General features: G+C 43.3%; 1 long non-coding RNA gene across 1 annotated transcript in view; it reads right to left on the bottom strand.

Moving 5' to 3' along the window:
• Window positions 1-286: 286 nt before the first annotated feature.
• LOC138762720 (uncharacterized) overlaps window positions 287-22913 on the bottom strand; it is a 76232-nt gene continuing 53605 nt past the window's right edge. The window contains exon 4 of the long non-coding RNA XR_011357079.1: window positions 287-1657. This is a non-coding gene — a long non-coding RNA (uncharacterized lncRNA). The remainder of the gene's footprint in view (window positions 1658-22913) is intronic.

A 22913-nucleotide genomic window follows, 5' to 3' on the forward strand; every position in this document is an offset into this window, starting at 1 on the left:
GGGAGCTGGCAAGGTTAAAGTATGCCATTGGTGCTTCTGCTGACACAGGCAGTCAATCAAGAGTGAGGATGGTGTTGCCAGCAATCCACAAGTAGCACCAGTTTTACTTTTTACTTGTATTAAACCAAATATGTGCAAGCTGCTCTCTTATCTACATACCCCATTTTGCTTTTGCTGAGTGTCGGACTCTGGCTTTACCTTACTCTTAATTTAGTCTATGTGTAGTCTGAGTCCAGCATGTTCTTTGAATGAAGTGATAGGAGAAGGTATTCGGTTCAACAGTCAATTTATTACACAGCACAAGAATAAAACTTAACAGAGCTCTGGGTCAGTCATTAGTTCATAGGTCACCTGCACAGTGAGCTACTCCCCAAGACTGACCCCTATTGTCCAGTTGGCTCAGTTTATATAGATCAACCTTATCATACAGAACAAAAGTTGGCTTCCTTTGCTAGATCTTTTTGCATAGGGGTTATCACAAGTCATCTCCTGTTTTGCAGATATCTGGGGTGTAGCACTCCCATCTTAATCCTCCAAGCCAGACTATCCTGTTGATTGAATCAGAAATTAATTCATCCCCAGATATTTCTAATCACCATTCTGTCCCTGTCTGGCCAATTTCTGCTGTTCTCTTTAACACCTCCTCCTGCCTTAATCTTCCTCCTAGACTGGTTTTCCATTCCCTTTGTTTCTTGCAGGCCATTCTTTGTTCTGATCTGGCCTGTGTCTCCTGTGCTACTCACCACCTCCTTTAGTTTGAGCATTCCTCCTAAATCGTTTTATGCATTTCCTCTCCCTGTATTTGGGAGCAGACAATTTTGCTCAGCCAACTTTGCTCCATGCTGTGATTGCCACTTAATCACATTCCTTTTTCCCTGAACCATGCAGTAAATATACACTTATTAATTAATCATTTATTTCATACTGTTTTAACCCCTAGATTCCAACAGTCCCCCTTTTGGTCTCATGAAAATGAGACCAACCACCAGTTAACTTATGGGACCAAGACCTCAGGAGTTTTTGCAAGGACCGGCATCTCCGACCCCTTGTTAAACTTAACCTCACAAACTTGGCCATTATGAACACACTTCAGTTCAGTGGGGGCCCCAACACAGTGTTCAGGAACGTCAGTCCAATCCGCAAAGTACTGTTTCGGTTCGTTATGGGCCTCCCAGGCTGACCACAAACACTTTGTACAGTTGTTTCCTTCTCCAGATGCTTCAAGGGCTAGGAACAACATCACCCATAGTCCCCACATAGTGTCCATCACAGCTCCCTTCATTGTTTTGATGCCAATAAATCGATTATGCCGTCAACCACTGATACACAGTCACCGTAGTCCAATAGTCTCTTTAAAAAGGGACGTTAAGTGTTCTTAGTCCGTGGTTGCTTCACAGGTTCTCAGTCACCTCCATTCGAATCTGTTCCAGTGTCCGTGTCGGTGGGTCCGTTGCTGCACACTGACTCCAATGATACCACGTCTCGCCTTTTCCTTGTAGTCGAACCGCGTGGGACGTCCTCTCCACCACTCTGTAGGGTCCTGTCCATCTGGGCTCCGACCACTTTCTTTTGATGACCTTTAGCAGAACCCACTCCGCGACTGAAGGTATCGGTGTTTCCCCTTCTCTGTTGGGACTTGTGACCTGTTGTGAAAAATCTGACACCAGAGCCGTTAGTTTTTCATAATAAAGCTTGCATCCCATTGAGCTTACCTCATTCTTCGTAGTCTGAATTCCGGCTCCCGGTCCTGGAAACTGGTGCCCTGTTTGTAGTTCATATGGAGTAAATCCTGTCACAGAACTTACCGAACTCCTTATTGACATCAATGCCAGGGTCAACGCATCCACCCAATTTAGTTTGGTCCGTGCCTGTACCTTCCCGATCTTACTTTTTATTGTTTGGTTCATCCTCACCACTTTCCCTTGGGATTGTGGATGGTACACCATTCCAAAGGCATGTTTCAGTCCCAACCTTGCTTCTACCTCCTGTAGATCTTTATTCTTAAAATGACTTCCATTATCAGACCTAAGAGCTATCCATTTCAGGCCCTCTATTTCTTATACATATGCTAATATTTTAGAGAAGGTCTTCCACCTACCATGGTTGAAGTGAGAAGTGTCTAAGGGTTGTGGAAGGATGGATGGGGAGGGTATAGTGATCAACCAGGGAGTAATAGAGTGTGAACCCACTAAAAAAAATCAGAAAGGGAGGAAAGAGGAATGTGTGATGGTAATAGGATCACATTGTAGTTGGTGGAAGTGTCAAACAATGATGGGTCATCACATCTCTTCATTCACCTCCATTCAGAGACAAAAACAGACCTTTCGGGTGAGGTAGAATTTTACATGACTTTTACTTCTCATGGGATCCGTCATTCTTATCCATTGCAGAAGAACTCATGTGTAACCTCAGACTCAATGCTTCTCTCCTTCCCAGTTTCAACTCCTATTGGTTGTTGCATCACACAAGTCACACCTCCAAAAGCAACAATGCACTTTCCCTCTGCAATGCAGTCTCCTCTCTACTGGTGAAACCAAACATGAATCAGATCACTCCTTTTTTTTGTGCACAAAGTGGTCCTCATGCACCAGTTGGAACTCCTGGTGTTGTGTTGAGATTTGTTTGGGTTCAGAAGGAAATGAGTCTAGACACAGGGAATAGATAACTAAAGGATTTATTAACACTGGAACAAACAGGCCGGCTCAACCAGCAACACAGTGGCAGAACAGGAGCAATTAATGGCACAAAGCAAAGTAATTAGTAATTAATTACAGTTAGCAATTAATAAGCAGTTGGAATCTAAACCCAGCAGCAAAATGCATCAGAAGTAGTTCCAGGAGAGAGGAGGGAGGAGGGAGGAACGCAACCGGCTTCTGACCCCAGAATTCACCCATAGGGAAAGGGGATTCTGATTAAGGAGAGAACCCTACACATGGGCTACCTACAGGTGTATACACGCTCCCATACCCCTGATAATTGGGGGTATGGCTACAATGCCAGTATTGACTGTGTCTACAACAATACCCTGGTTAGCTTAAGGGGTTGCTAGTCTCCTACCTGTGACCACATGGTAAACAGAAAGTGAAACTAAGGTTTTACAGTTTTATAACCTGCCCAGCTCAGCAGAGGCTGTGAGGTAGGGGTTTGGCCAATGCGAGTGCGTGCTCTGGCTGGTGGGCTCACATCTGATTGGCAGGCTGGAGAGGTTGGGTGGTGCCTCAGTGTTGATGGACAGCTGGATGTGACTTCAGACATAACAGGAAATGGTTACTGTCTATGTAACACCTGGTTTCCAGCCATTTTAATTCCTCCCCATTCCCACAGAGACCTGTCTGTCCTCCAGTTTCTTCCATTGGCAGGATGAGGCCAAATGCAAATTTGCAACATATATTCCATCTGGGTAGCTGACAACCCAATGACATGAATGTTGAATTTTCAACTTTCAAGTAATCTCGCCCTGATTTGGTTCCACTGCTTCTATCTGTCCTTCTCCAAGCCCATTCCAGTACTTGCTGCTTACTCACCAGCCATTACCCTACTCCCCCTCTCTCCGACCTTCTGGAGATTTCCACTCCTACTCCCCTGTCTTTTCACAATTTCCCCTGTCCAGTATCCATAAACTCTTGGCCCGACTCTATCCATCTCCCTTCCATTTTATGCTTGCTATTTACCCTTCCCATCTAAGCCATGAAAAAGAGTCCTGACCTAAAACACTAACTAACCATTGTGGATGCTGTCTATCCCACTGAATACCTCCAGCTTCTCATTGTTTAATTGCTTACAATATCTGCAGTTTCTTGCTTCTCAAGTCACAGCCTATATTAAGTACAGAATACTTTACTGGTGTGTGTGTGTGTGTGTGTGTGTGTGTGTGTGTGTGTGTGTGTGTGTGTGTGTGTGTGTGTGTGTGTGTGTGTGTGTGTGTGTGTGTGTGTGTGTGTGTGTGTGTGTGTGTGTGTGTGTGTGTGTGTGTGTGTGGTTACATACTGTCCAGTATGGAACATAACCCTGAAGAAGTACCTACACAGAAGTGGCTCAAATGAGTGGTGTAATGATAGTGGTGTAATCAATGCATGCAACTAGTAATGCCTTACTGTTTGATTAGACTTGGCTGCCAGCAAGGGACTGACACACAGTATGCTGGATCTGTAATGGAGACGTGCAGCCTCGTGGCCTGCCTCATGTGCTATTCATAACTACTTTAAAGTAAAGAACCTTTTCCATCATCCATGTGTTGTCTTAAGAACTCGCACATATGAATTCAAGAGGAAACAAATAGTTTCTGCAACAAACCTACTGGGACCCACAGGACAGGAAAAGACATTCACAAAGTGCCACTTCCACCCTCAATCTTTCAAAAATATATCTACTTTCTGTTTAAATCCATCCAGTAATCTGGCCTTCATACCTACAGGATGGGGGATTCCAGAGATCTGCTATCTTTGAGAAAAAATATTTATACACCTCAGCTTTGAATAAAAGCCCCTTCTTCTATGACCGCATCCTGCCTTTCAAATCTATCCGACTCATTGCTCAGCTTCTGGGGAGTTGAGGAGAACTCCTGCTCCTTCTGCTTCTGCAGGAAGATGTTTCTAATAAATAATTAGCTTGGTTTTCAGAAGGGATTGGGCAGGAGTACCTGTTCTCTGCCATCCCAATTTCAGGAAAAGACCCAACTAAAAATTACTTTCCACCTATCCATGGCCTACAAAGTTGTGTATTTCACGTAGGACTATCAAATTGTTAGATTAAGCCAGTTATAGTAAAATTAGCTGTAACTTCGACGTTAGGGATGAAAGCGCTCCAATGGATGTTGAGGATGGAGCGGAGACAACGCTGGTGGAAGCGTTCTAGGAGCGAGATGGCAGAGGTCGACAGCATCGAGTCCACGCTGCTGAAGATCCAGCTGCGCTGGATGGGTCACGTCTCCAGAATGGAAGACCATCGCCTTCCCAAGATCGTGTTATATGGCGAGCTCTCCACTGGCCACCGTGACAGAGGTGCACCAAAGAAAAGGTACAAGGACTGCTTAAAGAAATCTCTTGGTGCCTGCCACATTGACCACCGCCAGTGGGCTGATAACGCCTCAAACCGTGCATCTGGGCGCCTCACAGTTTGGCGGGCAGCAACCTCCTTTGAAGAAGACCGCAGAGCCCACCTCACTGACAAAAGGCAAAGGAGGAAAAACCCAACACCCAACCCCAACCAACCAATTTTCACCTGCAACCGCTGCAACCGTGTCTGCCTGTCCCGCATCGGACTTGTCAGCCACAAACGAGCCTGCAGCTGACGTGGACTTTTTACCCCCTCCATAAATCTTCGTCCACGAAGCCAAGCCAAAGAAAAGAAGAAAAAAGAATAACAATTGCAAGTAGTCACGTGGTGTCCTATCTTGATGGTGGTGATAATTAAAGTGTTTTTGAGATCATCAGGCACACTCTTTTCTTTACAGTTCAGGCACCAGAGGTGCTTCTCTGAGTGTTCCTATTCTTCCAGAGCTCCAATTAATTTGTCATCTGTTTTTAAACTCATCAATGACTCATAGTGTGGAGTGTTCTTTGATGTTTGAAATGCAGATATATTAAAAGTATTGAAGTATGGTGCACATGTTGTGGTTATTGCGTGGGTACTTAATCGCCTGTGCCCTTGAAAATGCAAATTCATTTTCCATCCAGTTTTGCATATGAAAATTACATGCTTGGGAAAGATTTTGACCCCACTGCAGAGAACTGGAAAAGAAAACTGAACCTTTGTTTTGGCAAATACTAGAGCGCATCGGATGTCCCCCAAAGTTCCTCAACATGATTATCCAACTGCACGAAAACCAACAAGGTCGGGTCAGATACAGCAATGAGCTCTCTGAACCCTTCTCCATTAACAATGGCGTGAAGCAAGGCTGTGTTCTCGCACCAACCCTCTTTTCAATCTTCTTCAGCATGATGCTGAACCAAGCCATGAAAGACCCCAACAATGAAGACGCTGTTTACATCCGGTACCGCACGGATGGCAGTCTCTTCAATCTGAGGCGCCTGCAAGCTCACACCAACACACAAGAGAAACTTGACCGTGAACTACTCTTTGCAGATGATGCCGCTTTAGTTGCCCATTCAGAGCCAGCTCTTCAGCGCTTGACGTCCTGCTTTGCGGAAACTGCCAAAATGTTTGGCCTGGAAGTCAGCCTGAAGAAAACTGAGGTCCTCCATCAGCCAGCTCCCCACCATGACTACCAGCCCCCCCACATCTCCATCGGGCACACAAAACTCAAAACGGTCAACCAGTTTACCTATCTCGGCTGCACCATTTCATCAGATGCAAGGATCGACAATGAGATAGACAACAGACTCGCCAAGGCAAATAGCGCCTTTGGAAGACTACACAAAAGAGTCTGGAAAAACAACCAACTGAAAAACCTCACAAAGATAAGCATATACAGAGCCGTTGTCATACCCACACTCTTGTTCGGCTCCGAATCATGGGTCCTCTACCGGCACCACCTACGGCTCCTAGAACGCTTCCACCAGCGTTGTCTCCGCTCCATCCTCAACATTCATTGGAGCGCTTACACCCCTAACGTCGAAGTACTCGAGATGGCAGAGGTAGACAGCATCGAGTCCACGCTGCTGAAGATCCAGCTGCGCTGGATGGGTCACATCTCCAGAATGGAGGACCATCGCCTTCCCAAGATCGTGTTATATGGCGAGATCTCCACTGGCCACCGTGACAGAGGTGCACCAAAGAAAAGGTACAAGGACTGCCTAAAGAAATCTCTTGGTGCCTGCCACATTGACCACCGCCAGTGGGCTGATAATGCCTCAAACCGTGCATTTTGGCGCCTCACAGTTTGGCGGGCAGCAACCTCCTTTGAAGAAGACCGCAGAGCCCACCTCACTGACAAAAGGCAAAGGAGGAAAAACCCAACACCCAACCCCAACCAACAAATTTTCCCTTGCAACCGCTGCAATCGTGTCTGCCTGTCCCGCATCGGACTTGTCAGCCACAAACGAGCCTGCAGTTGACGTGGACTTTTTACCCCCTCCATAAATCTTCGTCCGCGAAGCCAAGCCAAAGAAGAAAGAACAGGTGTACACAATGTATCATGTTGTTCCATGAATATTTATTTTAGTAGGGACACATTTCAGCCTGTTTTCTAAATTTACATTTGTATTTCAATATAGCATCTGTCTATAGCTCAGGTTATCCAATTTACTGTCAATGACATTCATTTGTGAGGGGCCCACTATGTAGAATAGCAAATCCATCAGCTAATTTATGGATAGCAAATTCCCCAAAGCATACAAGTAGTAATGGCTAGATTATCTACTTTTATGATGTTTATTGTGGAATAATTATGTGCAAAGTCACCCACACTTGCAAAGCATCTGATCTCAAGAATTGGGCTGCTATGGTATTCTGTATGACTCAAGATCAAGTTTAAAGCCGATACAAAAAGGGCTAGACATAATGGACAACCTTGTCTACTAGATATTTTTGACCTGGCTATTGAACTATTAATGGAATCTATCTGCTAAGATCCAGACATAAAAGTCTTCAGGGTTAACCTGGAAGCACATAAAATCAATCTATTTGCTGACATGACAGTGTTCTGATATATCTGACAGACCCAGTAAGTTCATTACACAAAATTGCAGTCTAAATTGGAATTTTTCAGGACTTTCCTCAGGCTATAAAGGCAATAGAGATTAAAGTTAAGACACTTAAGGGAGGGAATTATGATCATGTTAAAAGAGATTCTTAATTTAAGTGGCTGCTTAATGGGATAAAATATTTAGGTATCAAGATTAACAACAGAATTTATACAAATTGAATTATCTTCCTTTGCTTCAGAAAATTGAGGATGATTTAAATAAATGGATAACTCTTCCAATTACTTTGATTGGTAGGGTCAATTGTATAAAAATGAATAAATTGCCTAAATTACAATATATCTTCCAAAACCTACCTGCTTTAGTATCATAATGATTCTTTCAAAATTTAAATAAATAAATTAGGAAGTTTCTGTAGAAGGGTATGTTTCCCAGAGCCTCTATTGATAAATTAGCCTGGAATTATGAACTGGGAGGATTAAAGCTCCCAGATTTTCAAAAAAAATATTATTGGGCAACCCAAACAAAGTTTGTCACCTGCCTCTTTTTGATTGGAGTCAGGAGGCTGCAATTGAGTTAATTTATTAGGGCTAGGGAGCAATTGAGATAATAGATAAGGACATATAAAAAGAGGGGCAGCTGTTAAAGTGACCAGTGACATTGTGGCTTGGAGAAGGACATTGTGGCTTGGAGAAGGACATTGTGGCTTGGAGAAGGACATTGTGGCTTGGAGAAGGACATTGTGGCTTGGAGAAGGACATTGTGGCTTGGAGAAGGACATTGTGGCTTGGAGAAGGACATTGTGGCTTGGAGAAGGACATTGTGGCTTGGAGAAGGACATTGTGGCTTGGAGAAGGACATTGTGGCTTGGAGAAGGACATTGTGGCTTGGAGAAGGACATTGTGGCTTGGAGAAGGACATTGTGGCTTGGAGAAGGACATTGTGGCTTGGAGAAGGACATTGTGGCTTGGAGAAGGACATTGTGGCTTGGAGAAGGACATTGTGGCTTGGAGAAGGACATTGTGGCTTGGAGAAGGACATTGTGGCTTGGAGAAGGACATTGTGGCTTGGAGAAGGACATTGTGGCTTGGAGAAGGACATTGTGGCTTGGAGAAGGACATTGTGGCTTGGAGAAGGACATTGTGGCTTGGAGAAGGACATTGTGGCTTGGAGAAGGACATTGTGGCTTGGAGAAGGACATTGTGGCTTGGAGAAGGACATTGTGGCTTGGAGAAGGACATTGTGGCTTGGAGAAGGACATTGTGGCTTGGAGAAGGACATTGTGGCTTGGAGAAGGACATTGTGGCTTGGAGAAGGACATTGTGGCTTGGAGAAGGACATTGTGGCTTGGAGAAGGACATTGTGGCTTGGAGAAGGACATTGTGGCTTGGAGAAGGACATTGTGGCTTGGAGAAGGACATTGTGGCTTGGAGAAGGACATTGTGGCTTGGAGAAGGACATTGTGGCTTGGAGAAGGACATTGTGGCTTGGAGAAGGACATTGTGGCTTGGAGAAGGACATTGTGGCTTGGAGAAGGACATTGTGGCTTGGAGAAGGACATTGTGGCTTGGAGAAGGACATTGTGGCTTGGAGAAGGACATTGTGGCTTGGAGAAGGACATTGTGGCTTGGAGAAGGACATTGTGGCTTGGAGAAGGACATTGTGGCTTGGAGAAGGACATTGTGGCTTTGTCCAGTAGAGGATCAGTTTGCTCCTCTACTGAGTGACAGCAGTAAGTTTCTTTAATTATGCTATTTAATTAACTGAAGAATTGAAGGCAACAGTTAGGGTAGTCCAGTGTTCTGACTACAGGATGTGGAAAGTTGAGAATAATATGTTTGTTGCTGATGACTACCCCTGGAGAAGGTACATCCAGTTGAAGTTTCTGATGAACTGAGTTAGGGAAATGGAACTGCAGCTGTATGAATCTTGGATCATCTGGAAGGCAGATATAGAGGATTTTAAGGAGGCAGTTGCACCTAGGAGTCAGGAGGTAGGAAACTGGATGACTGTTGGGGGAGAAGTATAAGGAGCAGATTACCCCTGTGGTTGTTCCCATCAGTATTAGGTATACTGTTTTGGATATTGTTGGTAAGGATGACCTACCAGGGACAAGTTGTGGTCACATCTCTGACACAAAGACTGGACTTTTTCCTCAGAAGGGCAACAGGGAGGGAAGAATAGAGTAGTGATAGTGGGGGGGGGGGAGATTTGGTAATTAGGGGGATAGATAAGTGGTTCTGTGGGAGAAAACAAGAATCTCAGATGGTCCTTGGTGCCAGGTTCTGAGATCTCTTGGATTGAGTTCTCTTGATTCTGAGGAGGGAGAGTGAACAGCTAGATGTTGTGGTCCATGTAGAGACCAATGATGTGCAGGAAGGGTGAGGAGGTCTTGCTTAGGAGAGTTTAGGGAGTTGGGTGCAAATTTGAAACACACAACCTCCAGGATGTTGAGCTCTGGTTGCTACTTGTTCCATGTGCTAGAGAAGCTAGAAATGGGAAGATAATGCAACTAAAGAGATGATCCAGGAGGGAAGACTTCATGTTTCTGGATACTTGAGCTTTGTTCCAGGGTAGTTGGGACTTGTTCCCATCAAATGGTTTGCATCTGAACTAGAGGGGGACTAGCTTCCTTATGGGTAGGTTTGCTGGTGCTGCTCCAGGGAGTTTAAACTAGATTTGCAAGGGGAGGGGAACAGTGATAGAGCAAACAGTGAGGTGAAGGATGGTAAGAGTCATGCGAGAACTGCTTATAAAGGCACAGAGCAGAAATTTGTACTTGAAAGAAATGATCTCAGAAGCATCTATTTCAATGTGAGGAGTGTTGTTGGCAAGGCAGAGAGTCTAGTGTATGGATTTGCATATGTGATTATGATGTTATTGCTATTAGTGAGATGGTTGCAGGAGGGGAAGGACTGGAGGCTCAATGTTCTGCGGTTTTAATGTTTCAGATGTGATGGAGGGGGAAAATGAAAGGGGGACAGTGGCATTGCTAGTCAGGAAAAATATCACAGCTGTGCATAGACAGTATAGCACTGGACTTGCCTATAGGGCCATATGGGTAGAGCTAAGGAATGGGGAAGGTGTGAGCACACTATAAAGCTTGGATTATAGACTGCACAATAGTCCAAGAGAATTGGCGATGCAAATCTGTTGGGAGATAGCAGACTATTGTAAGAAACTAAAGTTGTGATGATAGGAGACATTAACTTTCTACATATTGAATGGACTCTAATACAGTAAAAGGTCTAGATGGAGTTTGAAGTTTGTCAAATGTGTACAGGAAAGTTTTCTAAAGCAATATACAAGGTACCAATGAGAGAAGATGCAATACTAGATAGGGAACCAGGCAGGTCAGGTGGCAGAAGTCTGTGTAGGTGAGCATTTTGGGTCCAGTGACCATAATGTCATTAGGTTCAAGTTAAAGATCGGGACAGGTCTGGTCCTTGAGTTGAGGTTCTAAATTGGAGAAAAGCCAAATTTGTGGAAATAAGAGAGGATCTCTGAGGAGTCAATTGGAATAAGCTGTTTTCTGGCAAGGATGTGTCTGGCAAGTGAAAGGCATTCAGGGGTAAGATTTTGATGGTGCAGAGTTTGCATGTTCATATCAGGATTAAAGGCAAAATTAGTGGCATAGGGAGCCTTGGTTTTCAAGGGATATTGATGATATGATTAAGAATAGAGGTGTATAAACAACAAGGAGCAAATGAGGTACTTGCAGGGTAGAGAAAATGTAAGAATGTTAAAGAAAGAAATCAGGAAGGCATGAGGGTGCTTTGGCAGATGATGTGAATGTAAACCCAAAGGGTTTCTGTAAGTATAGATAACAAGGGATAAAAATAAGTCCCCCTAGAAGATTAGTGGTCAACTATGCATGTAGCCTGTTGGGCACTACCAGTTGCCCCACTAATGCAAAGACAAAGACTGAGGGGAACAATAGGCTTTATTACAGTAGAGATTGCTGGCCTGGGTTAAGGCGGGAAATGAGAGGAAGAGGGGACTTGACCTTTATGGCCTGGGTCACATGGGAGGAATCTAGGAAAGGATGTCATCAGGAGGGTGGGCCAGCCAATACATATAACCATATCATTACATAGCCTTAAGGAATTTGGGAGATCTTTAAGTTTTTGCTTCAGTATTTACTCAGGAAACTGGTATAGTGTATAGAGATGGAAGGGAAACAAATAGAAGTGTCATGAAACTTGTGGAGATTACTGATTTACAGTGAATAAAGGTAGACAAATCCCTTGGGCTGGATATGATATTCCTTCAGACCTTGAGGGAGACTAGTCTAGAAATTGTAGGGGCTCTGACTGATATCTTCAAAATGTCCTTGGCCATGGGAGAGGTGCTGGAGGATTTGAGAATAGCTTGAGTTGTCCTGCTGTTTAATAAAGGCTCCAAAAATAAACCAAGTAACTATAGGCCAGTGAGCCTGATGTCAGTAATAGGCAAATTATTTGAAGGTCAGAGAGAGGATATATAGGTATTTGAACAGTTAGCATAGCTTTGTGTGTGGTACGTCATGTTTCACCAATCCTGTAGACTTTTTTGAGAAAGTTACCAAGAAGTTTAATGAAAGAAAGGCTGTGGATGTTATATAGACTTTAGTAAGCCATTTGACAAGGACCCACATGGGAGGTTAGTTCAGAAGGTTAAGGCACTAGGTGGGTTTGTAAACTGGATTTGAAATTGTCTGTCTGGGAGAAGAGTTGTAGTGGATGGTTGCTTCTCAGACTGGAGGCCTGTGACTAGTGGTGTGCCTCAAGGATCTGTGTTGGGATTGTTGTTTACTGTCTATAATCAATGATCAGGATGATAATGTGGGAAATTGGATCAGCAAGTTTGCTGATGACACAAGGTTAGGAGATGTGTACAGTGAGGAAGATTTCCAAAGCTTGCAGAGGGATCTGGACAACTGGGAGAATGGGTCAGGAAATGGATGAAGTTTAATGCAGGCAAGTGTGAGATTTGCATTTTGGAAGAGCAAATCAAGGAAGGATGTACACTGTAAATGAAAAGGCACTGAGGCATGGGGAGGAGCAAAGAGACCTGGGGATACAGGTATGTTGTTCCCTGAAGGTGGTGTCACTGGTGGACAGGGTTGTACAGAAAGCTTTGGGCATCTTGGCCTTTATAAATCATCCTATTGAGTATAGGAATTGGAATGTTATGTTGAAGTTGTATGACACATTGTTGAGGCCAAATTTGGAGTATTGTGTGCAGTTCTAACTAACTACAGGAAGGACATCAATAAGTTTGAAAGAGTGTAGAGAATATTTACTCAGATGTTGCCAGGACTTCAGGAGTTTATTAAACAGATTAGGACTTCATTCCTTTGAACGAAGAAGAATAAGGGGAATTTTGATGGAGGTTTACAAAATTATGAAGGGTATAAACAGTAAATGAGAGTAGTCTCTTTCCACTGAGATTAGGAGAGATAAATGGACATGGCTTTAGGTTGAAAGGGGAAAGTTTTAGGGGAACATTAGGGGGAAGCTCTTCACTCAGTGGTGGGAGTACGGAATGAGCTGCCATTTGATGTACGTGCAGACTCTATCTTGAGTTTTAAGAATAAGTTGGATAGATATGTGGATGGGAGATGTCTGGAGAGATATGGAATGGAAGCAGGTTGTTGGGACTAGCTGAACAATGGTTGGCACAGATTAGAAGGGCAGAATGGCCTGTTTTCTGTGCTGCAGTGTTCTATGGTTCTTTGACAGAAGACTAGTCATCTTGAGTAAATTGGAACTGCACAAGGTTGGTGAGAAGATAGCAGAATTTTTTATATACAAATGGAATTCTAAATTACTATTTGGTCCTAAGGAAGCCCCTTAATAAAACATTGCAATTAGGAATAAACTCAATGGTCAAATTTGTGTTAGGGGAGGCCTTTCACCCTAACATGAGCTTAAAAATCAATTAATTCTATTAACAATTGATTCTAGAAACTTGGTCTCATTGTAAGATCAAATATATCAGATTGTTTTGAGCAGGGACAATTTATGGCATTTGAACAAATGAGGAATACATTTAGAGTTTTAAATGCATCCTTTTTCTGTTATCTTCAGTTAAAATCATATTTCAGGGATAAATTAGGTCCAGCACTGACCTTACCGCAATGTTCTGAAATAGACTAGTTCGAAAGGGGATCACAAAGAAATTTATTTTTAAATGTATTTCTTCAGACTGAAGCCCCTAAACAAGGGCTAGATAAGTCGAAAGAGATGGGAATCAGATTTGGGTATAGAAATTTATCCATTTTGCTGGTCTGATGTGTTGGGACAGCATAAGCAATACAATTAATATAAGGTATAGGCTGGTGCAATATCATTTTAAACACCAGCTGTACCTTTGGAAACATTTAAATTGAAATCTGAATTATCCAATTTGTTTTTGATGTGGTCAAGATATAGGGGCCTTTTTGTATTTGACATGGTCATTCCCTTGTGTGAGATCCTTCTAGGAAGATTTTGGGAATCTCCTAGAATTAATTACCAGAATTTGATACCCTCAGCTGCCAGAATTGTTTTAATGGGGAAATTAGCAGATATAAGATCCAAGATGAGGCTGTTGAAATATCAATTGAAATTTGTTAAACTTGCTTTAGTGTTGGCCAGGAAATATAGCCATTACTTGGAAATCTGATTCCCACTGGAAGTCAGAAATGCATAGTTGTGTTCCCCTGGAGAAGATTACTTATAATCTCAGAAATTGTTACAGCACGTTTTTAATATGGAACTCTTTCTTAAGATATAAAGCAGTTAATCTTTTTTTTCCTGTAGGGAAGGGGGTTTTTCTTTTCCTCTGCTTCATAGTTTAAGGATCAGCATGTTTTGTATTTGTAAATAATAGAATTTGATAATTGTGATAACATGTTGATTCTTCCTCCTTTGTATATCATGTAGTTCGGTTTGATGTTTTATTGCACATATCTGATGTTTCTTTGACTTGTTTTGTTTTAACTTTGGTGATTGAAAATTTAAAAATGTTAAAGTTTCAAGCTAATTATCATAAATGTGGAACAGCACATCTAATCTACTACAATGCAGGATTAACTAGACCTGCAAGGAGATGATTAAAAAGTCCGCACCTGTTCTGTTCATCCTGACTGAGCAAGAATTGAATTACGACTCTCACTTTTGATAAATATGAGTTATATAAATAGCCTGCCACATTGACCACCGCCAGTGGGCTGATAACGCCTCAAACCGTGCATCTTGGCGCCTCAGTTTGGCGGGCAGCAACCTCCTTTGAAGAAGACCGCAGAGCCCACCTCACTGACAAAAGACAAAGGAGGAAAAACCCAACACCCAATCCCAACCCACCAATTTTCCCCTGCAACCGCTGCAACCGTGTCTGCCTGTCCCGCATCGGACTTGTCAGCCACAAACGAGCCTGCAGCTGACGTGGACTTTTTACCCCCTCCATAAATCTTCGTCCGCGAAGCCAAGCCAAAGAAATAGGTATAATGATTGAATGCTCTTAAATTCCTACATACTGCAGCCAAACAGGAACTTTGTTTAAAAAAAAAAAAAATTAACAATTACAACAGTATACATTAAATTACTCCAGTATGGAATGAGTTGCTAAATATTCATATTTGAGTAGATCTGCAGGATAAATAATGGCTGGGGTGAAATGTGTCAATGTGCAATGTTTGTGATCTGAAAATTGTGAAGTTGGTCAATAGGCCATTTCAGATAGCCCAAAAGTTGAGATGTAAAGCCAGTGAATCTCTGCCAGAACTCATAATCTCCACCTTTCTGAGCCACATATTCCAACCCCACTCTGAGAAGGATCATCTCTGTAGCACAGCCCTCAGCTGATCAATCACTCTCCCTCCATGTCTGGGCCAGTGGGGGCCATCAGGGCAGTGGGTACTGGCAGGGCAGTGAGCTGGCGGGTGGTGGCCAATGTGGGCTGAGACAGCCACACTGAGCTGCGTCAGGCTTCAGGGCCACTTTCTACAGCAGAGCAATGGCTGTCTTCCCTACCCATAATCCCCCCCATGCAGCTGGAACTATTCTGGGAACCATAGTGGTTTCAGCTGCATGGGGATTATGGGTAGGGAAGACGGCCATTGCTCTGCCATGCATTAATGAGGGGTAACGCTACAGTACCAGTTGCCTCGGATCTGGAGGGTGCTACAAGGCGCCTCTGGATATGAATGGGATACTGGAGCAGCCTTTTAGGGCTGCTGTCTGAAAAGTAAGTTCCTTTTTTTTTCCATCTGCTCTGTAGCCGGTCTCAAGGCAGAGGCCTGACATGAAATGTAGGGAATAGAGCACAATATAAGCTTCCACAAGCAGCATTGTGAAAATGTTCAGGATGTATGGGATCACTCCACTCTTCTTCATTGAAACAATGCTGTGAGTCCTTTCGTATTGTATCTCATCAATAATCTCATTCTCATGGAATATTGACAGCTCCAACAGTGCAGAGGATGGGGTCTTAGACACACCAAATTCCTCAGGAACAGTGACTGAGCTCCCTCTAATCTTGGAACTTGACAGTGGTCCCTCTGGGAGAGGGTAGAGAATCAAAAGGTAAGTAAGAATGGGTTCAGGTTCATACTTACAAATTAAAGCTATCCATAGTCAGATGTTGGCCTTTCTACAGTCAACAACTGAGTTCTACATGATAACCTCACTTGTATGTAATTTTCTCTATTATGAACAGAACACTGACATCAGTAAATACAACCACATTTTCAACTTTAACGTGACAATTTCAGCCATGACCTCTCAGCTGGGAATAACCACCATTTTCCAGCTGTTCCTGATTACACTCCATCCCTACACAAGTGATGCATGTTCCAAATTTGTGTATTCTTTTGTCCCACTTATCAATGGAATCACTGAGAATGCTTATTTTCAATAATGTCAGACCTTTTTAACTCTGCTCCCATCTTATCTTAACAATTGCCCTCATCGATGCCTTAGCCATCATAAATGCCATGTCAATGCACTTTTGGTTAGACTTTCTCTTTCTACTGTCTATAAACCCCAAAGTCTGCTTCCCACTTCATTTGTATGCCCAATGTGACTTAACCTCAACTGGATCCCAATTAAACAGCTTTTCTATTTTTAAAAATCTTGCCAATGCTTGTAAATTTTCCATGCTCTTAGCCCTTCTTTATCTCCATCACTTCATTTGGTCACTATAGCCATCTGAAATTATGATTACTTCCCTTCTGTCCTTTTAACCATCTCCAAATATATTTGCTCTATCAGAAGCAAGCCACGTCTTCAGTTGGCCAAACCTTAAATCTGGAATAACCTAAAAATTTCTCCCTTCCTCCTTCTTTCCTTCTCCAATCTGCTCTTTAAAACTTATCTCCTTCACAAAAGTCATGATTGACTTTCCTAAAATACTCTCAACTACGTTGGCATTCAATTTGCATTTGATAATGGTATTGTATAAATGGAAGTTGATTCCTAAAACTGATAGCTGGGAAAATAATAGACTGCACACTTTGTTTAAGCAAAATACATTCCCTGTTTCAGTTTTATTGAGGTCTAATACAATGCAGCCGGAGATGGTTTTGTAAACGCATGATCACACATATCTCGGGGATAATAAATGCATATCCAGTGAAGGCTACATCTCCTAAATTATATCAGCAATACAAGGGTGGCATCATTTCTCACCAATGTGCCTAAATGTTTTGGAAGGTATTTCATGTTTTGGAAGACTATTTCAGATTCTTAAACTGAAATAGGAAGGAGGCATAAAATCCAAGGAGGCCATGCTTTATGGATACAGAATTGGCTTATCCAGAGAAGGATGGGAGTGATTGCAGATGGCTTGTGTTCTGCATGGAGGACAGTGACCAATAGTTCTGTTTTAGGACCCCTCCTTTTAATGATTTTTAATCAACACTCTGGAAGGGTGGGTTAGTAAATTTGTGGATAACACTAAAGTGGGTAGTGTTGTAGATTAGTCTGGTAGGTTGCCAGGTGTTTTAATGGGACATTAATAGGATGCATTTTTGGCAGTTTCCGCAAAGCAGGACGTCAAGCGCTGAAGAGCTGGCTCTGAATGGGCAACTAAAGCGGCATCATCTGCAAAGAGTAGTTCACGGACAAGTTTCTCTTGTGTCTTGGTGTGAGCTTGCAGGCGCCTCAGATTGAAGAGACTGCCATCCGTGCGGTACCGGATGTAAACAGCGTCTTCATTGTTGGGGTCTTTCATGGCTTGGTTCAGCATCATGCTGAAGAAGATTGAAAAGAGGGTTGGTGCGAGAACACAGCCTTGCTTCACGCCATTGTTAATGGAGAAGGGTTCAGAGAGCTCATTGCTGTATCTGACCCGACCTTGTTGGTTTTCGTGCAGTTGGATAATCATGTTGAGGAACTTTGGGGGACATCCGATGCGCTCTAGTATTTGCCAAAGCCCTTTCCTGCTCACGGTGTCGAAGTCTTTGGTGAGGTCAACATAGGTGATGTAGAGTCCTTTGTTTTGTTCTCTACACTTTTCCTGCTTTGCGGAAACTGCCAAAATGTTTGGCCTGGAAGTCAGCCTGAAGAAAACTGAGGTCCTCCATCAGCCAGCTCCCCACCATGACTACCAGCCCCCCCACATCTCCATCGGGCACACAAAACTCAAAACGGTCAACCAGTTTACCTATCTCGGCTGCACCATTTCATCAGATGCAAGGATCGACAATGAGATAGACAACAGACTCGCCAAGGCAAATAGCGCCTTTGGAAGACTACACAAAAGAGTCTGGAAAAACAACCAACTGAAAAACCTCACAAAGATAAGCGTATACAGAGCCGTTGTCATACCCACACTCCTGTTCGGCTCCGAATCATGGGTCCTCTACCGGCACCACCTACGGCTCCTAGAACGCTTCCACCAGCGTTGTCTCCGCTCCATCCTCAACATCCATTGGAGCGCTCACACCCCTAACGTCGAGGTACTCGAGATGGCAGAGGTCGACAGCATCGAGTCCACGCTGCTGAAGATCCAGCTGCGCTGGATGGGTCACGTCTCCAGAATGGAGGACCATCGCCTTCCCAAGATCGTATTATATGGCGAGCTCTCCACTGGCCACCGTGACAGAGGTGCACCAAAGAAAAGGTACAAGGACTGCCTAAAGAAATCTCTTGGTGCCTGCCACATTGACCACCGCCAGTGGGCTGATAACGCCTCAAACCGTGCATCTTGGCGCCTCACAGTTGGCGGGCAGCAGCCTCCTTTGAAGAAGACCGCAGAGCCCACCTCACTGACAAAAGGCAAAGGAGGAAAAACCCAACACCCAACCCCAACCAACCAATTTTCCCTTGCAACCGCTGCAATCGTGTCTGCCTGTCCCGCATCGGACTGGTCAGCCACAAACGAGCCTGCAGCTGACGTGGACTTTTTACCCCCTCCATAAATCTTCGTCCGCGAAGCCAAGCCAAAGAAGAAAGAAGAATAGGATGCAGAACTGGTTTGAGAAATGGCAGATGGAGTTTAACCCAGAAAAAAATGTGAAGTGGTTCATTTCAGCAGGTCAAATCTGAAGGCAAAATGCAATGAATGGAAGGACTCTGAGCAGTGTGAATGAAATGAGAGATCTTGGATTCTGCTACACAGGTTGATCATCTTGTTATAAGAAGGCCATGGTGTGTTGACCTTTATTAATGTTGGGATTGAATACAAGAGTCATGAGATAATGTTTCAGCTACACAAGACCTTGGTTAGACCAATATTGTGTTCAGTACTGGTCACTTCATTACAAGAAAGATGTGGATGTTATAGAGAAGGTGCTGAGGAGATTTACAAGGGTATGGCCTGGATTGGAGAGAATAACTTTTGAGGATAGAACTTGATATTTTCTCCTTGGAGAAACAGGATGAGGGTGACTTGATAGAGATGTACAAGATGATGTGAGGCATTAATTGCGTGGATGGCTAGAGCTCAAATGTTTAACATGGGGGGGGGGATAGTTTTAAAGTGCTTGGGAGTTGGTATGATTTCTACAGTTGGCATAGTAGTTGTACAAACACATTTGCAGTGCCAGCGATTGGGACCAGACTAGGATTCAAATCGTATGCTGTCTGTAAGATGTTTTATGTTCTCACTATCTGCATGGGTTTTATTCAAGGGCTCTGGTTTCTTCCCACTGTTCAAAAGGTCTGGGGGTTTGGGTTAATGGGGTGTAAATTGGGCAGTATGGATGGACTTGTGGGCCAGAATGGTCTGTTACCATGCTGTATATCTAACTTTTAAAAGAAATATATATTACTGCTCGCTAGTGAGCACTCAAAATATTTTTAAAATCAAAAGCACAAAATACCTAAACTGCTGGAGAACCATCTTGTTTTCTCTCAGCAGCAGGTGCATCTCTTTGAAACTGCACAGTTGTCACAAACCCAACTTTAAAAAGAGAAAATCTATAAATATGAAGAAATAAATCAAGACCTCAGACAAGATGGATGAGCAGTTAGGAGACCATCAGTTCTTCTGGACAGTATTCCAACAAGCTCAAAGATAATTCAAGAAAGTGTTGCCATATGTTGGGATGCAACATGGGGAAAAAAAATTGGGATTGGATTCCTAATTTACAGTGTGCTTATTTTTGAAATCCTTTCATCTTTTTCATAAACACATTACAAATCCATGATTGCTCTAACATTTTACTTTAAAACAAATCAAAATGTGGAACAAAGCCTATGGGTGATACAGATGTATTTGTGAGCCTGGCAAAATTAGTAGAATGGTACATCTCTCGCAAGCTAAGTTGAGAATCAGTGGTCTTTCCAAGTCCCACCAAGACCAGATGTTCCCTTTGTCAGGAGCTTGAATTGCTGCTCTGAGGGTGGTGCAGTTGTGCAGCCAAAAGGTCTGATTCTCACCCTTGCTGGAGGATTGACCTTCAATGCTCTCTGGGGAATTTGCACATCTTTCCCTGTGACCATAGAGATTCATCTGGGTGTTTCAGTTTCCTCCCATATCCTGGGGCATTGGCAAGAGGTAGAATCTGGAGGTGGGTGTGGGAGCTGATTTTTTTTAATGTGGGAGAATAAAATGGGAATTAATGTAGTGTAGGAATAGTGTAAAATAGTGGTTGATGGTTAGTGTAGATTCTGTGGGTCAATGGTTTCCATGCTGTATCCCTCCATGACTCTGATTCTCAAACAACCACACAATCTCCACTCAGGTGGAGCCAAATAAATGAGATAGTGAAACACACTCTGGCTCAAAACCAAAGTAATATATCTTTACCTCCTATCGATGCTGTGAGACCTGAAAAGTTCCTCCAGCATTTGTGTTTTTATTTTAAATAAATCTGACAATTCAATTACTTCATTTGAATATCCAGAACTCCACATAGGGCTGGAAAGCTTGGTTGTAGAGCTATAAGCTAGCTTTTCACCCTGTTTGAAATTTCCTGAAATTCAAGATCACTCTCTTGAAAACTGATGTGGCTCATTCATGACACTAAAGCAAACCTTTGGATTAACTTGGCAGAACTCATTCTTACACTTCAACTTCTCTCAAAGTCCCAGTGTCCACCAGGTGAAATAAAGATGTGGCAGTGATGGAGCCATAGGACCTCCTAGCCATTGGAGTGATATTTGAGACAGGCCCTGTACTCAGAGGGTAAAGGTTCCATTATTGTCAGGTAATACTACATTTAGAATGTAACATACATGAAATCCTTTGTCTTTTGCCTCCTGTAAGGCAGACAGTCACCACTTTCAGAAACCCAGAGAACATCCTGTACTCAGACATTCCCTCAAATTAACATACAGGTGATCTCAGAGCAGATTGAATCATGATCCCCAAGGCAGTCATAGTACAAAGCCTGAAACTCTTCTCAAACTTCAGGGCTAATTCATCCCGCATAAAACTTGTAAGATAAATTTGCTTTTCAGATTTCAAAGTTAGATTAAATACTTTGCCAGTGGCCCTTGGAACACTGAAACCCACAAAAATACCCCACCTTCAGAATTTAATTTGTGGGCTTTTCATAGTGATTTCCCCAGGTTGCCTGAACGCCAGTTTCATTTCTCTTTCTGTTTACATGAAAAATCTTTACCTCAATGACAGTGCTTACATGTCTTAATACTATTTGGTGTCATGTTCCTAATTTAATTTGACCAGCACATCGTGTTTATACAAATAACCCTGGTATATAGAAAGTCCCAGAACAATTTGTGGCATTTTGGGAGGAGAGGTGGGGCTAGTAGTGATGCACCATGACCAGTTTGTTCAAAAGGGCTCAATGTACAAAAGAAAACCTTCAAATGCAAAAATAGGTCAGTATATTATCAATGACTTCTTCAGAATTCCACAATCTCTGTGGTCTTTTATGGATGCAATTCCCAGACTGTTTCCCTGTAATGGTAAGATGGTGTTGCCCATACCTGCTTGACAGAGCAGATTCTGCTCAAGGCACACCCAGTTCAGAATGGAGGATCCTTACCATCTGAACACTGCTGATACTGGAATCTAGAGCAAAATAAAACCACTGGAGCAACTCAGCAGGCCAAGCAACATCTCTGGAGAGAAATAGTCTGATGATGCCTTGCCATCATTTGGTCTTGACACAATTGTTCTGTACACATGTAAGATGAGATAAGTCTAATTTCAGAGCCTGTAGCAGTGGGAAATGGGACCTCCACAGATTTGGCACCAGAAGAAGTCTTTGTGGGGGGATTAGGGTAACTGCAGGAGGCATAATTTAATGCTCAAAAACTCTCAGCTTGGAGGCACTTAACATGATAAATGTGGTGACGTGGGGTCTGTCGGCCATGCACAACCATGTTTCTTTTGCACATGCACTAGTGCCAGCTGGTGCATGCTCAATGGATTGGAGTACCTGGGCCATTATTAGGATCAGTATCCCTTCTGTCGAAGGGAGGGGGAAGTGACTCTAGTGGCTTTGGTCCATTGCACATATGCCACCCAGCACTAGCACATGTGTGCAAGAAACATGGGCATGCAGGGCCTATGGACCCCAGGACACCATGTTCAACAAATGAATGTCCGGCTCGAGGTTGCACCAGACAGAGGACGGATTACTCAAACGCTGGACTGTGCGGCCTGAAACCAGACATCTGACCACCCTAGCATAGGTGAGGGGGGGTCACAATACCTTGTTTGGGGGGCAATGCCCAGAAATATTCTGCTTGGAGCCTGGGCCTCGCCTCTATGAAACCAAAACATTGTAAGAAGCTCTGACAAAATTACAGATATCAGAGGAAAAAAATTAAAGATCTGGCAGATAAATGCATGGTTGAGAAACTGGTGCAGGAAGCAAGGCTTCAGATTTTTAGAATCATTGGGATCTTTGGCAGGGGGATGGGAACT

The sequence above is a fragment of the Narcine bancroftii genome, chromosome 5 (genome assembly GCF_036971445.1).
Source record: "Narcine bancroftii isolate sNarBan1 chromosome 5, sNarBan1.hap1, whole genome shotgun sequence".
NCBI lineage: Eukaryota > Metazoa > Chordata > Chondrichthyes > Torpediniformes > Narcinidae > Narcine > Narcine bancroftii.